The sequence below is a fragment of the Malaclemys terrapin genome, chromosome 2 (genome assembly GCF_027887155.1).
Source record: "Malaclemys terrapin pileata isolate rMalTer1 chromosome 2, rMalTer1.hap1, whole genome shotgun sequence".
Lineage (NCBI taxonomy): Eukaryota > Metazoa > Chordata > Testudines > Emydidae > Malaclemys > Malaclemys terrapin.
In genome coordinates, this window is record NC_071506.1 from 38,181,317 (window position 1) to 38,195,312 (window position 13,996).

Genomic DNA, 13,996 nt, shown 5'->3' on the forward strand with positions numbered 1-13,996 from the left:
CTTAGCCTCTAAGGATAGAACAGAAGCAATGGGCTTAAACTGCAGCAAGGGAGGTCTAGGTTGGACATTAGGAAAAAGTTCCTAACTGTCAGGGTGGTTAAACACTGGAATAAATTGCCTAGGGAGGTTGTGGAATCTCCATCTCTGGAGATATTTAAGAGTAAGTTAGATAAATGTCTATCAGGGATGGTCTAGACAGTATTTGGTCCTGCCATGAGGGCAGGGGACTGGACTCGATGACCTCTCGAGCTCCCTTCCAGTCCTAGAATCTATGAATCTATGAATAAACTACAGGGGGTGTGAGTGATTGCTGGACCCAGGCTAAAAGGAGATTAGCCTGTAAAAGGGAGCATTCTGGAACTGGTGAGGATCTTATCTGTATTCAGTTTGATTAGAAATAGATCTGCGCATTTTATTTTGCTTGGTGACTTACTTTGTTCTGTCTGTTACTACTTCAAACCACTTAAATCCTACTTTCTGTATTAAATAAAATCACTTTTTTACTTATTAATTAACTCAGAGTATGTATTAATACCTGGGGGAGCAAACAACTGTGCATATCTCTCTATCAGTGTTATAGAGGGCGAACAATTTATGAGTTTACCCTGCATAAGCTTTATACAGGGTAAAATGGATTTATTTGGGTTTAGACCCTATTGGGAATTGGGCATCTGAGTGCTAAAGACAAGCACACTTCTGTGAGCTGTTTTCAGGTAAACCTGCAGCTTTGGGGCAAATAATTCAGACCCTGGGTCTTTGTTGGAGCAGAGGGGAGTGTCTGGTTCAGCAAGACAGGGTGCTGGAGTCCTGAGCTGGCAGGGAAAACAGGAGCAAGGGTAGTCTTTGCACATCGGGTGGCAGCTCCCAAGGGGGGATCCAACCCGTCACACAGGGTTTTGGCAATAAGTACAGAGAAGTGACAGATTTTAAATTCTGCAAGGATTGATCGGAACATGAAACAAGTGCTCACAGAACATTCCAGTGATTGTGGAATTGTGCAAGAAGAAACAAGACTTTTTTTAGAATTATTTTGAAAGTTTATTTTTGAAGCAACAATATGAGGGACGGAAATGAAGGAAAAGTCTATATTTTGCAGCATGTAGTTGGTGCTAATCAGCACTCAACAATGTTTCCCTACAGAAATGCTCCAATAGTTCATTCTTCTCACTGCACTTTTACATTTTAATGGATGTGAAGTCCACAGAATAGTAAATAATTACTTTGTGTTGGTGCTGCTGCCGGCAAAACTGTGAAGTCCCTGCACACTAGTTCAGTAAGTCAGTTTCATGCTTGGATAAATTAACAATAACATTACCCTAAATCCTCTTGCAAATAAATTAAACTGCTCCCTTTCAGTTACAGCCGGGGTGGCCAAAATGCAGCCTATGGAGTTCTACAAAGCAGCTCCAGGCTGCTTGGCTGGAGATGGAGCATCACATGCTGGGAGCTGTAATCTCCTAAATGGGTTAGCACTTTCGTGTTTGGAGTTTGTCTAGTGGGACCATGGTATGTGTTATGGTATTGAGAAGTAATGCTGTGTCACCAGGCCGCCTCAAAACAGCAACAAGCTACTACCTGGTGACAAGTCAGGACAAGACAGTCTTCTGGTTCCAAAAGCTGAGTGGAGTGCTAAGTGGGGGCGGCCTGGGAGTGGTGCTAGATGGATGCATGCACAGGCTTTTCCTTCTTTAAGACAGGGAGCGCTGCCAACTCTTGTGATTTTTATCATGGATCTCAGGATATTTGGTGTTTTCCTTTAAAGCCCCAGCTCTTGGAGTTGTGAGCGTTTGTTTTTATCAAATTAGTGTGTTTTTAGCCCTATTCATTGCCGAGGAAAAAACTTGAGAAGACAAAGTAGGGTCTCAAGACCCAGCGGGCAAATACACTGCCCCCCAAACTGCTTATTTTCTTAGCAGCTCATGATTTGAACCCAATGGTAAGTGTGATGGAGGGAAGGGGGCTCCTGGCTTTTGAATGCCTGGGGCTGGCAAGAGCCCTGTGCTGTGAGGGGTGGCAGGCAACAAGTCACCAAGCTGGGAAGTCAGTGAAGCTGTTAATGTGTGTGTGGCGGGGGTGGGGGGCTGGTCGGCATGAAAACAGCCAGCCCCAGCAGCTCACGTTACCCGCCCGCAGGCAGGCAGCAGGACGAGCGGCCTCGGGCCACGGGGCCCCGCCGCGTGTGAGGTGAGCTCCGCGCATGGGGGTGGGGGCTCGGAAACCAACCAGCCCGGCCCGGCGCAGCCCAGCTCGGCCCGCCCCGGTCCCGGCAGCGCCGCCTCCTGCCCCTCCCGCCTTACACACAGACGCTTCCTGCGCGGGGCCGGGCGCAGCGGGGTCGCGGCGGCTGCTGAGTTAAAGGTACGGGGGCCGGCCTGGCGCGGCTGCAGGGGCCCCTGCTGCGCGGGGAACTGCCCTGACGCGGCCTCCGCGGCGTGCCCGGCAGGGAGCCGCCCGAAGCGCCGGGGAGGCGCGGGCGGAACCGCCTCTGGGCAGGGCCCCTCGGGCCGGGGTCGGTGAGTGAGAGGCTGGGCAGGTAGCGCGTCCCCAGGCCCCGGCTGGGAGCCCGCTGCCCCCGGGCGCTGGCAGCGGAGCAGCGTCCTGGCAGCCGGAGGCGGCGGCGGCTCCTCACATTACTGGCGGGTGAAGTCATCGTGTCCATTGTCTCCCGTCAGCTCCCGGCCGGGCCGCCAGCGGGGGGAGTCCGGGCTGCGGCGCCAAGGGGGGCGCGTCCCCCTCCCTCGCCGCACACAGCCGGGAGCTCCGCCAGGCCCGAGCTGGGGGCGCTGTGGCCCCGCACGGGGTGGGTCAGGGTCTGCTAGCGGGGGGCGAGGGGGCCTGGGAATGGCCAGCGGGTGGGGAGATGTGGCCAGCCCCGATTTGCCGTTAATCCCCAGGCGGAGAGAGAGACACCGATTCTTTTGGGGAGCCTGTAGCACCCCCACCTAGAAATGGGTCTGGAGCAGCGACTAACACGCCTCTTGAATTGGACCTTAAAAGTAACCCCGGGCGGAGAGCAGAAGAGAGACTAATGCCCCACCACAAGAGACTGGATTACATCTACTTAAGACCTATCTATCATACACCACTGGCACGGTGGTGTAATGGGGGCAGTGCTAGTGTAGACAAGCCTCCAGGCGCTGCTGCTGCTGGCATGTTTAACATGTAGACCTGTTTGGAGTGCGGTTACGTGGCTAACACTAGCATTTTTACCGTGGTGCCTTGTCAACACTAGCATTTTTACCAGTGGGTTTGCACTGGTGGTAATGTAGGAGTGGGAGATTTTTCCCAAAAAAGTCTGGTGTGGACATAGCCGTAGAGCCCTAAAATTAGTGGGTGAGGGTGTGGTTGGGGTAGGAAAATAGAGCTGGAAACACAAACAACCTTAAAATTAAATATCCAGGTAGGAATTCTGAGACCCAAACAAATGAATGAGACCTGAACCAGTGCAGGTCTGAAGGCGGGATCCCCTGGGGCTCCACCCATAAATAAGAACATAAGGGGCAGTTCTGCTTGAGGGAGCCTCCTATGTCTTTCGCTTATGTTTTAAGAAGCGAGATGTAGAACGCTAGTATCTGCATGGAGCAAACAAGCAGGGGAGGAGATTGGCATTGGTATTCTTGAGGATTCTTAATACAATAGGACTATTTCCACATGGTGGGCACAACAACTTTCATTTCTATTAATGTTTTAGCGGGCATTGGTTTTGATTAGTGTTTTATATCTGCTTTTACTCAAAATGTAATGCTAATCATCACCAAGGTCAAAATTGTGAAAAGGGCAAAGTGTATTTGAGGAGTGGGGAGTTGCAGGGCTGAATGCTGCAGATATGTCTAATCAGAACCTTAGATTTTCTTATTTTATTTCCCTGGATATTTTTCTTTTGTCCCACCTACCTCCAAATAAAGCTTCTAAAACTTTATTGCCAGTGGAAACGCTGGATTTCAGCATATGTTGAGCTACTTTTCACTTTGTCCACTGCAAAGGAAGGTTTTCAGTTTAATATTATGATTGAGAATGAAGTGGTTTTTTTAATTCACTTTTTTCAAGAGATCTGTCTATCAGCTGATTTGTGGATCTAATTGGAGGGATCCAAATCGGAGTAAAATATAAAATGGAAATTGCACTAACTGGCAAAATTCATTTGCATCTACAGAAATGGTGATGGCCTTATGTGACTGAACTATTTTGCTAAATTTTACTCCTGTTGAGCTGTGAAACTGTTTGAAAGTGTAAATACAATTAAAAATCAGGAAAACATGTAGGCATTTTGTTTTCAGTATTCCCTGAAAATTAGTGCTGTTTGCATTTTATTCAGATTGGAAAATGAAAATAAACTGGTCAGTTTCACTTTCTCTTGCACAGGCAGTAATGCTGCTGCTCTTTGGGACTACAGTCTACAGAAAAAGGCTTACAGATTAAAAAAAATACATTAGTCTTGAAATTAGAAAAATCTGGCAAACATTTCTAATGTTTTATCAAACCCTTTTATTTTTGAACAAAATATAAATATTAAGGTAAAAAGTAGTTGTCGCTTTTAAATGATTTGAAGTCTAGTGCCTGGCTCAAGCTCTATGCATTTCCAGCCATTTTTAGCTTTGCAGAAATGAGGATAGGTTTGATCATTAATTCTAAAAGTGTGAATTGAAAAATAACTGTCTTATATGCAAAATGGCAGAACTTGTATGCAAGAGTCATCAGAATTCTTAAATTTCTATTTAGTGATGACAGCAGTGGATCAGGAAGAGGGAAGGTATTTGACAGATGTAAATGTGTACCTTTATGAAGTATCTCCATCTTACCCTCTGACTGCTTCCTATCTTATTTGTCCAGTAAGTAGGTTGCTCTACCATACATCTTATGATCCACTCCCCAACCCCCCTTTAACCCTGTTGTGGTGCTCACCACAATGCTTTTGTGGGCAGGACATCTGAATCCTTTCTTAATACTAAAAAAATCCTGCTTTGAGGCTAGTGACAAAGGGCTGTGAGCTTTCAAGCACTGCAACTACTTTTTTTTTTTTTTTTGCACCCATATCCTCTTATGCCCAAGTGCAATGTCTCTGATATGCTGTTAATTTACTCTGGCCCTGGTCAAAGGTCCAGAAATCATTCTCTAACTTGCACCCTGAATTATAATGCAGTATGCTGTTGATAAGTCACCAGATTTTGGAGAAGAATTTTTAATAATTAAAACAGGAGCATAGACACACAAGCACTTAAATCCCAAAGTGTTTGGTCTGACTCCTAATCTGTAAGAGGAGCCAAGATTCAAACTGATTCTTGCTTACAGTTAATAAAAGTTCTTCAGAGGACCAGTTCTAATGTTCATGTTTATGGTTGTTGACTCATAAGGGAGCTAACTTCAATTTTCCTTTCCCTCTGCATTTATTCCAGCTGTAAGTTTCCAGTGTCACTTCTGCATTAGCTGATGGAAGATGTGTAACTGTGGATGAACCAATGCATGTGCACAACTTCAAGATCAGACTGGTGGTGTATGTTGTATTGCTAAGTACAACTGACTTGCACATGGAGATAAATTTCCACCAAGAAGGTAACCAGACGCTTTGTTTTGTTTTTCAGTGACTTGTGATGCATGTTTTTATTTTCTGTACTAAGAGGCTACATACATACCTAGTAGAATACAAATTTTTCAATACCTCTAATTAGTGGCAGGCAGAAGGTGACTTTTTTTCTTTGACTCATTAGATTTATATGCGATTTGCCTTCTTGATACTCAGTCTTCCATGATGTATGTGTGTGTGTGTGTGTGTGTGTGTTGTTGTTGTTGTTGTTGTTTTTTAATTATTAATCTTGAGTGAGGACATTTTCAAGAAAAACACAAGAGATATGGTGATCTCTTGTTTCATTTGTAGATTTCCATTAGTCTGTGCCATACAATAAACTAAAAATATAAAAATGGGAAAAAATCAATAGCCATATAAGTACTAATCACTTATCAAATACAGATAAATGACCCGCCTAGGATCTTCCAAACTAAAGACCATTGCTAAAAAGAATACAATTATGATCCCATATAGCCACTACCCTCAGTACTTTCCTTATCAGAAGGGGAAGATTGGCAACATTATTAAAATGTAGCTAAATTCTGGTGATCTATAAAGTTTTCAGTGAGAACAGTTAACTTCTGAACATTTTTTTTTTTTTTTGAGCAGACAGATATTTTCATTAATTTTCTGTAGCAATGTAGTATATATAGATAGATTCTGTGGTAACATGTTAGTCTATTGATTTTTATTTTTTCATCTGAGCACTTCTAAATTCTAATCTCTGTGATCACCTACCACCATTACACACACACTTTTTTTTCTTGTCCGAGAGGTAGCAGCTAATCTAAATGAAGAGTTTTTGTGTGTCTGGAGAGGTCAGTCATTCTTTCCTCGGTAACTTGTATTTTTGGCAGTTCTTGTGCACCATGTCATAGTTTTTACTTTCAAAATGGTGCTTCAATAGCACTCTGCATTTTTTTTTTTTTCTTTTCTTTAAGTGAAGCACCACTCTTTCATTTTTTGGCTCAAAAAAACTAAAAGAAAGAAGTAGAAGACTTCCAAAGAGAACCATAAATGCATTGTGTATAAGTAGTATGTTACAGGCCTTGATTACAGACTCGTTTGTGGCATTTACACTCAGGCTGCTGTTCAGAGGAACCTCCTTAGTTTCCCACTGAGCCCAGTTTCTGTACTATCACAGACTGCTCCTTAAGAGAAGCCACTGAGCCCACACATTCCTTAGCTGAGGTATTGGCAGGGCAAAAATCCCACTTCGATCCTTTGCAGCATTAGGTGGATGTGAGATAGGAGAGGCCTGATGTGATTTCATACCTGAATGAAGCTTTCCCAGCAATCAAGGTGGAGCTTTGACTCTAATCCCTTTACTTGACTTTCCCAGAAGGTGCAATATACTTCAAAGGAAGTCACAAACCCCACCTTCAACTGAAAGGTTTGTTCTTGGACTCAGAAAAGGCTAAAATGCTTCCATTCCTTCAATCCTTTTCAAAGAATGGGGAAGTTTACAGCAGGGCTCGGCAACCTTCCAGAAGTGCTGTGCTGAGTCTTCATGTATTCACTCTAATTTAAGGTTTTGCGTGCTGGTAATACATTTTAACGTTTTTAGAATGTCTCGTTCTATAAATCTATGATATATAACTAAACTATTGTTGTATGTAAAGTAAATAAGGTTTTTAAAATGTTTAAGAAGCTTCATTTAAAATTAAATTAAAATGCAGAGCCCCCCGGATCGGTGGCCAGGACCCAGGCAGTGTGAGTGCCACTGAAAACCAGCTCGCATGCCGCCTTCAACACCCATGCCATAGGTTGCCTACCCCTGGTTTACAGTGACCCTCCCTCTAATATATAAGCTAAGGATTCCTCTCAAAGGATTGCCTGATGCAGGACTATTACTCTCTTGTTAGACAAGTAGCTAAAACACTGCACGCTGCCCTCTACAAATTGAAAATAGCTATAAAAGGATTTTTTTCGGAAGAATGAATATCAGTACAAATTCTTACAGGTTCACTCAACTCTTGACTATTACCTTATGCTTGAAATCTCCTGATGTAAAAATTGTGTTTTTAAGCATGCTTTTGGCTAGAACATGTGTAACGTGGCTAACAGGAATTCTAATAAGTGTACGCAGGTGCTTCTTCATGTTCTACAACATCCTCTCTCTGGAGGCCAGTGTATCCCTAAAGTGTTACCTGTAAACTCTAGGGCACCCCACCTTTACCCTTCCATGGGCTCAAGGTGTAATCTAGTTAATTTAGGCACTCTCTCTTTCTTTCCCCCATTTCCTAGGGCTCCGGGAAAAAGGCACCTACTATTACCCTGTTCCAAAGGCTCAGGGCCATCCTTACCCAGTTCTTAGGGCTCAAGGTATAGTATTCTGTGGGCTTGTGGGGGCTTTTACCAGTGAAAGAGCCTTACACAGTAATATCCTTAGCTTCTATTTATTAAGTTACCAAAAGAGAATGCACACGCTAAGCATATAATGCTCACCACTCCCGATAAGGCAGATGAACTTTTCCTAGTGGCCAGTCAGGATCAGGTCATCTGGGGACTCCAGCTTCTGCATGATATAGTTGGCAGGGTGTTGATGTCTGGCAGCTCTGATCTTGGATTGTGTCCTGGAGTTGGTTCCAAAGAACTTCCTTTTGGACCCCAGTTTATGTAGTTAAACTTGAGTCCTGCTTAGCTATATGTTAGCCAATAATTTTGAACTAAAGTATTCCAAAACAGTATTTTTAACCAATCCTAGCCCATTATGAAACAGTTCTTTATCCAATCATACCCCACAACCTTAGTTGATATAAATCTTGCAAAATTAATTATGCAACAGACAGAAACCATACAAATAAACAATAGAGAAGTAGGGACCATACAAATAAAACAATAAAGAACTATAGATTCCACATTCACAACTTTGATAAGTGGTTCCTTGCCCAACAGAATGTTATTTAAAGAAAACTTTGTTTGATATCTTAAGATTTGTTTCTTTATCTGGTGATGGTGGGTACTATTGGGACAGGAGCGCCTTCTTAACAGCCTGATATTTAATTGTTTTAATGTAATTTAGATGGAATGTGAGAATGAGACTTTCTGCTTCTTGGCTCATGGCTGCCACTGTCCTAATGTGGCTGCAGAAAAAGGTTTCAAACCTTACAAACATGTCTTCAAAAAGAAAATTGAAGAGTGAAGAAAATTTTCAAAAGGAAAACTGAAAATCCATCAGGGATGGGGAGGATAGCTCAGTGGTTTGAACATTGGCCTGCTAGACCCTGGATTGTGAGTTCAACCTTTGAGGGGGCCACTTAGGGATATGGGGCAAAAATCGGTTGGATTATTTAATTGGGGATTGGTCCTGCTTTGAGCAGGCGATGGGACTAGATGATCTCCTGAGGTCCCTTCCAACCCTGATAATCTATGATCAGGAATTATGAGTTTGCTGCAGCTCTGCTTATCATAGCTGATTGTTCCTGTATATTTTCTAAGCAGTTCTTCCTAGACATACACTTCATTTTATCCAAATAATCTAGAAAATACTCTATAAAACACCTAGTGGCTTTTTAATATGTTAATTGTCATAACTCTGGACTTTCTAAAGCTGCCAAACAATGTTATGGCCATCTCATTTGTAGTCCACTGGATTTTCTGGCACATGGGGGATGGAGCTTTTCTTTCAAGCTAAAGTTCATTGCCCTTTCCTTCAGTAGTCCCACATATTTTGTGGAGGAACTAGACTATGCCCTCAAGGCTGTTTATGTGGAATTCTCTCATTTTGTCCTTTTCACAAGTCATCAGTGACACCAAGTTTTTTTTTTTTTTTTTTTTTTAATAAGTATCAATTTTAGCAGTTGACCACTTAATCAGATGATTTAATTGAGAGTAGATTGGCTGTTTTGATGGAATCTGGGCAAAAATTATTTCAAGTCAGTGATGCCTTCTAGTTTTGAAGAAAAGGTACTTTACAGAATTTGACACTTTTTTTCCAAAACAGGGAAAACTTCCTTAACTGCCAAAGCTCCAAGACATCAGCACAGCCATATTCCTGTTTCCATACGAGTGGTTCCTAGGAGCCACCTTTACCCTATTCAATTTTTGGAGAGAAAGCTTTCAAGGTGAATTATAAGGGTTGTGAACCTCAAATAGATCATTTTATTAAAGACTAGAGGTTCGGGCTGGAAACGCTGTACCAGGTGAACATGGGTTACTGAAATGGGGATTTTATAGTGCCTATCAACTTAAGGGAAGTTTACTGTCATGTTTCTATAGATAACACTGGTGCTGTAATAAAAGTATGGTATATCAGTAGTAATTTATTATTATTATTTATTTATTTTTTTTAATTCCCCTCCCTCCCCTTTAGACACTCATCAGTCTGCAGAACCTTAACCACAATCATGATGATGAAAGTAGTAGCCCTTCAAAAATGGGAGAGGTTGATGGGGCCCTACCTAGACACTTTGCTCATCCAGTTCCCTTTCTGTGAAGGAACAGAAGGACGCAGAACTTTCAGTATATTCTAGTTAATTAGCTTAGTGGTGAACAGGAATGGGAGTGAGGAAGAATGCTCCCTGATCCTTTTGCAATAAATCCTTTTCTGGAGACTCTGATAAGACATCAAAGTAGAAAAATGTTTTTCCCTTGATAAAGAGGGTGGAATAAACTGATCCATTCAAACCAGATAGTTTTGGTCCTCAACTACACCAGTCCCCCAGAGCTTCAAGTCACCTCTGCGGACTTGAGGATTTGGTGCTGTACACTGTCCAGACTTCAAATTCTGCAACTCTTCCTGTCAGTAAGATCTCTTCTTACAGGCCCTCTCAATCAGTGATAAATGTATCACTGAACAGCCAGACATGGTAGAAGTGTCTTCCCGATTATAATTGGACCGATGGCATGTTATAACAGAAACCAGCAGGCTGTTTGGAAATCCACTTAGGCACCAGGATGACCTAGGCCCTTTGCTTCATCAGCATTCTCTAGGTAAGCATACTAATGCTGGTTGTCCAGTCTTCCAAACATCTAGCACCACAGGGACATCTGACTTTGAACGGATGGTATGTCTGTAGTGGCCTAGCCCAATTGGCCAGGGGATTGAAGAGTAAACAACAGGAAACTGGTTGTTTTGGTCAGTTGTGCAGAAGTATCCTCCCTCTCCCCATCTGCTCTTCATGTTTCCAGAGCCAACAATTTCACAGTAGACTTGCTGATTTGCAAACAAGTTCAGCTGTGAGATCTGAGTCTGAAAGCTAAATTCTTTAATCGTGACCAATTCATAACGTATCCTCAAGGAAGATTTCTTTTCCACAAAGGAATCATCATGTCCTTCACCAAATACCCCACCCTTGGAGGTCTAAATCAGTACTCATTCTTTATCTTGTTGCTAGGAATACACTGCTTATTTATTACTTTTCTCCAGGGAGTACTTTGCACTTGTCTCCGCTTCCTACCAAAAGTGGTCTTTCTCTCCCCCCAATAAGGATATAGCTGTTTACTTTTGTTACCTTTATAAATTAAATAGTGAGATACTTGTGTTTTTAATATTAGGAGAAGCCTAAATCATGTCTCCACAGGAAGTCAGAAGCCCTGTTCATTCAATTTGAAGGTCATAAATGGAGCTGACACGCTTTCAGATTATCTCTAACCAAATGTGTCCTGAATGTTATCCACAGCCTACAAAGCGAAAGTGCTGGTGTGCCTGGGAATGTGTAAGATTCCCCATTCAACCATCCTATGCATCCTAGGCTAGGAGAATGTAGAGAGGAACAGTGCAAAGCTACCTCCTGGTGATTCTTCCCCCATTTTCCAAAACTCTGTGGGCTTAAATGTCCACACCTGAACTGATACTGCATTTGGTTACTGGATGCCAAGAATCTTTCTCAGAATTCCTACCTCACTGGTTGTTCTTCTCGCCACCTTCACTTGTTCTCCCTTTTGCTGCCCAGGTTTACATTTTCTTGTGTGGTGGACTTCTAGTCACAACTCTTATCTGCACTGGTGGCAGTGAATCGCAGAAAAATGAACCTTTCTACCTCTTCTGTGATCTGACACCATTGCAGACATCCAACCAGAGTAAGAGTACAAGAAAGCCTCCTAGTCTCAATGGAGGAATACAGAGTTTTTTCACTATTAACAATTAAGTGACCATTCCAGGATAAAGTAGATCATAGATTAACTAATTGGTTTTCAGCTATGGAAAACTCAAGAGAAATAAAGAGAAGGATGCACCCTGCCTTGCAAGAATGCAAAGTATCTTCACTGGGACAGTCTGCACCTTGCCTGACTAAGGAAGGAAAAACAAAAACTCTTGTTTTCAGCACTTGTTTAACCAGATCACAGAAAACAGCTATACTGCTGCAGATAAGTTTATCCTATATTGCCGATTCAAGGTATTAATATTATTTGATTAAAAAAACTAGGACAAGAACGTATTCAAATCATGACTTCCACAATACTTGTGTTTTTTGTTTTCGCTACCTGCAGTATGACTAGTGTACTTTTTAAGCCATATCTTTTGTTTTCTAAAGCCTTGCAAGGAAGGTCATGCAATAAAACTGCAGTACATTTTCAAAGCCCTGATTAGGTTTTTTTTTCGTTAGGTGACAAACATTGCTGGGGGCTTACTAGGCCTGAAAGTAGTGCCATTATGATAGAGAAGATATATGGATAACTAAGCAGTAAACTGCAGCAAGCTATATTCTATAGGCCAAATTCTCTTTTGGCAAAGCTTCTTTGACTTCATTGCAGTTATGCTTTATTTAGCTCTATTTGGCTATTGATTCATGCCTTGGTTTGTGCTGCCAACCACCAGAGCAGTGCATCAATAGTAAAGAAATGCATATCTTTGACATGTTTTAGTGCTACTGAAGTATGTAAAAAATATAGTAGACAGTTTTTGATCATTTAATGGTAGCATTTGTTTTCCTTTCAATCCCCAATTTTGCTATGCTTAAAAAATCTTCAGAGAGAAGAAGTTAGAATTCTAAAGGGAGCAGGGCTAGGGGCCTCCAGTTTTCAATACTGTAGACCAGAGGTCTCCAAACTTTGAGACAAGGGCCATATTAGATTTTTGAAGGGGCTTGGTGGGCCGAAGTGACCGTGAAAGAAATTAAATACAGTGGAATCCCGCTATAACGCGATAATTAGGGTCCAAAAATTCAATCGCGGTAAATGCGGGGTTGCATTATAGTGGGGTTTCAACTTACAACCATTAAGGAAGTTTTGTCCAAGGCAGGAGGAGCAGGACTCCCTGCGCTGCAGACATGCCCCGGGCAACAGAGTGCGCGCCATGGCTAGTGGGGGGGAGAGAGAGAAGGGGGGTGGCCAGGGCTTCCTTCAGCTGGGGCCACGGCCGCCCAGAGGATTCAGGGGACCTGGGGCAAAACGGGGGAGCTCCGGCGCTTGTACTCAGCAGGCGGCGGTCTGGGTCTTCAGCGGCGGGAGGCCCTTCAGTCGCTCCACGTCTTCGGCAGCACTGAAGGGCCCCCCGCCGCCAAAGACCCAGACTGCTGCCGGGCCTGGGCTCGCGGGGCCCCTGTGAGGCCCGGGGCAAATTGCCCCACTTGCCTTCCTCCCCCCCCCCCCTTCCCCCAGGGCGGCCCTGGCCGGGGCGCTCGCCACTCGGCCTCTCCTGCTGCGCCGCCTGCCGGGAGGGCTCTGCGCCAGTCCCGCCTGCAAGGTATTTGAAAGTTGTCAGTCGGTGAGGAGGGAAGGACGCGGGCTGCGGGCTGGAGCCGGCCCAGCCGGGGACAGAGGTGAGAACCCCAGGGGTGTGCTTGTGCTGGGGCTGCAGGGAGAGTCACTCCTGCTGCAGCTGCCGGGGTATAGACCCCAAATGCCTCGCGCCCGCTGGACTCGCCCCGCGTTATAACCGAATTTGCATTATTGCGGGGCGCATTATTGCAGGGTTCCACTGTATATGCAAAATCGTTTAAAAAAACAACACTACTCTACTGTGTCAGTGTTGCATTAAATTCTAAATCAGGTATAAAAATTAATCGATGCAGGTTCTGTGAAATCACACAATATTTGTCAATACATTAAAAATCGTTTCACTTTTTTTAATTTTATTTCTAAAAACTCTTTTGTAGCATACAAATACTGTTTGGTTCTATTAGTGCTGTAGTTAAAATTTAACCATTATGAAATTGTTAATTTCCATCTTCTTTACTCCATTTATTGGAGATGTAATTAGGCATCTGGCTTGTATGTTTACTTTAAGGCAGGGGTCCGTGCCTGCTCGGCTGCAGCAGCAACTCTCCCCTAAGTTGGCTCCCCTTTTGGGGGGACACTGGCTCCCGGGGGCACTCACCCCTCCGCACAGCTCAGCTGAGCTTCCCCCCTCACCCCCCCCCCCAAGCTGCTGCCGGCAGCCCCTCCCCCTGCCTGCTTTCCGTGCCTACTCAGCTGCAGCCTGCCTGTTTGCTTCTCCCTGTACCTGCTCGGCTGCAGCAACGACACTCCCCTTTTGGGGGGGACACT

General features: G+C 43.8%; 1 protein-coding gene and 1 pseudogene across 1 annotated transcript in view; both read left to right on the forward strand.

Annotated features, from left to right (window-relative positions):
* Positions 1 to 1,752: 1,752 nt before the first annotated feature.
* Positions 1,753 to 13,996, forward strand: part of LOC128831548 (40S ribosomal protein S27-like) — a 29,916-nt pseudogene continuing 17,672 nt past the window's right edge.
* RNF19A (ring finger protein 19A, RBR E3 ubiquitin protein ligase) overlaps positions 5,463 to 13,996 on the forward strand; it is a 93,278-nt gene continuing 84,744 nt past the window's right edge. The window contains exon 1 of the mRNA XM_054018061.1: positions 5,463 to 5,550. The gene's annotated coding sequence lies outside the window, so the exon portion shown is untranslated. The remainder of the gene's footprint in view (positions 5,551 to 13,996) is intronic.